Source organism: Ovis aries, chromosome 6, assembly GCF_016772045.2.
Source record: "Ovis aries strain OAR_USU_Benz2616 breed Rambouillet chromosome 6, ARS-UI_Ramb_v3.0, whole genome shotgun sequence".
Lineage (NCBI taxonomy): Eukaryota > Metazoa > Chordata > Mammalia > Artiodactyla > Bovidae > Ovis > Ovis aries.
In genome coordinates, this window is record NC_056059.1 from 91,161,990 (window position 1) to 91,164,512 (window position 2,523).

At 46.1% G+C, this 2,523-nt stretch overlaps 1 pseudogene; it reads left to right on the forward strand.

Moving 5' to 3' along the window:
- The first annotated feature begins 505 nt into the window (after positions 1–505).
- Positions 506–1,944, forward strand: LOC101104999 (fatty acid-binding protein, heart-like; annotated as a pseudogene).
- Positions 1,945–2,523: the final 579 nt, after the last annotated feature.

Genomic DNA, 2,523 nt, shown 5'->3' on the forward strand with positions numbered 1-2,523 from the left:
AAAGCAGAGACATTGCTTTGCCAACTAATGTCTGTCTAGTCAAGGCTACGGTTTTCTCAGTGGTCATGTATGGATATGAGAGTTGGACTGTGAAGAAAGCTGAGCGCCGAAGAAATGATGCTTTTGAACTGTGGTGTTGGAGAAGACTCTTGAGAGTCCCTTGGACTGCAAGGAGATCCAAAAAGTCAATTCTGAAGGAGATCAGCCCTGGGATTTCTTTGGAGGGAATGATGCTAAAGCTGAAGCTCCAGTACTTTGGCCACCTCATGTGAAGAGTTGACTCATTGGAAAAGACTCTGATGCTGGGAGGGATTGGGGGCAGGAGAAGAAGGGGACGACCCAGGATGAGATGGCTGGATGGCATCATTGACTCGATGGACGTGAGTCTGAGTGAGCTCCAGGAGATGGTGATGGACAGGGAGGCCTGGCGTGCTGCGATTCCTGGGGTCGCAAAGAGTCGGACATGACTGAGCGACTGAACTGAACTGAACTGAGTCATGCCCATATGGGGAAAGATGTTTGGGTGTGTTCTTTTGAAATTGAAACTGGTAAAGTAGGTGCTTAAAAGACCGTATTTGCTGCTCTGTGTGGTAAAAACTAATTCTGTTGTATCATGTACATAACTACTCATCATTTTCTTCCTCCTGAAAGCATTACTAAAGGTTTGGTTCTAAACCCCTCCATAAAATTTTCACAAAAATTTAACCATGAATTTATTCATGCCTTGAAGCTAAGTTAAACATAAAATTCTATTCCTACAGCCCACAGTATGACCGACCCTGTAGTGATTCATATGTTGATTATCAGAGTTATGGGGCATCTAGACCGGCTGAGCTGAAACTCATGTTCACTGGTATCTGAGGAAGACAGTTTTTAATTGGGTAAGGAGAGGGAATTCAGTTGGAGGTTGGGGTCTCAAAGGGAGAAATAAAAGATATAAGATGGCATGTCCTTCCACAGCCACCACCTAGATTGAACTGGAGCTGGGTGATGAGCAGCAGATGATCATCAAAATGTCTTTTTTTTTTTTTTTTTTGCTATTCAGCGTGGCGTGTGGGATCTTGGTTCCCCAACCAGGGATCAAACCTGTGCCTGGATGCCAGAGAAGGGCCCCTGCCAATGCCTTTAAAACAAACTTTAGGGTCTTCCTTGGTGGTGCAGTGGCAAAGAATCCTCCTGCCAATGCAGGAGATGATGGGGCTCCGACCCCTGGTCCGGGAAGATCCTACATGCCGTAGAGTAACTAAGCCTCTGTGCTCCAGAGCCCAGGAGCCACAATTACTGAGCCCGCATGCTGCAACTACTGACGTCCATGAGCATCGAGCCCATGCTCCCCAACAAGAGGAGCCACGGCAAAGAGACGCCCTCACACCACAACTAGACAGTAGCCCCTGCTTGCCGCAACTAGAGGAAAGTCTGTGCAGCAACAAAGACCCAGCGTAGCCAAAAATAAATTTTAAAATAAAAAAAAATTTTAAAAAAAGAAACAGGGTCCCAGAGTCCTTGTACACATTCTCTGTCCTCTCTTTCCCAGCCTAGCCCTGCCTCAGCACAGCGGACACCTTCGTGGGTACCTGGAAGTTAGTGGATAGCAGAAATTTCAATGACTACATGAAGTCTCTTAGTGTGGGTTTTGCTACCAAGCAGGTGGCCAATATTACCAAGCCTACCACAGTCATCGAAGTGAATGGGGACACAATCACCATAAAAACACAAAGCACCTTGCAGAACAGGGAGGTCAGCTTCGAGCTAGAGTGAATTCAATGAGACAACAGCAGATGACAGGAAAGTCAAGTCCATCGTGATGCTGGATGGAGGCAAACTTGTCCACGTGCAGAAGTACAAGAGACAACACTTGTACGGGAAATAGTTGATGAGAAACTCATCCTGCCACTCACCCACAGCACTGCAGTTTGCAATCATACTTACGAGGAAGAGGTATGACCTGTACACTCCTTTACTGACTGTTCTTCTGCCAGTTGGCTACTTGTGGACTCGGCACCAGATTGTCTCATTTTTCTCCCCTAGCATTTTATATAAAGCTACCTTGATTGCGGAAATTTTCCTGGTGTCAGGTGGCATCAGCCTGAATCCAGTTCCAATCTCATTGTGTATGTTTGGTTTTTTAACTGCATCCAAAGGGTGCTGCTCTGAGGTCAATAACACAGAGCCAAGGCAAAAAAAAAAACAAAAAAGAAAGAAGCCTTTAGGAGCCTCTGAAAAGAGCAGAGCTGCTTTGGGATCAATGTGACAAAGTATCACACAGTTTTAAGAAGGGGGCCCTTCTCTCCAGAACTTCTCTGCACAGAACTTACTCCTTCTCTGGAAAACAGAAGCAAATACTTTTCAGAAGTCAGAAGACAGCAGCATTCTCATACAAGGTGCTGGTTTCATCATGGTTGGGGGATGTGACAGGGTGCTGTCCACTTCTGTAGTGTTGAAGTGCCTTCTAGGGATTTGTGGGCAGCAAGTGTCAGCAAGGGGCATTCAAACCAGGAAGGAAGTTTTGGTCTGCATAGGTCT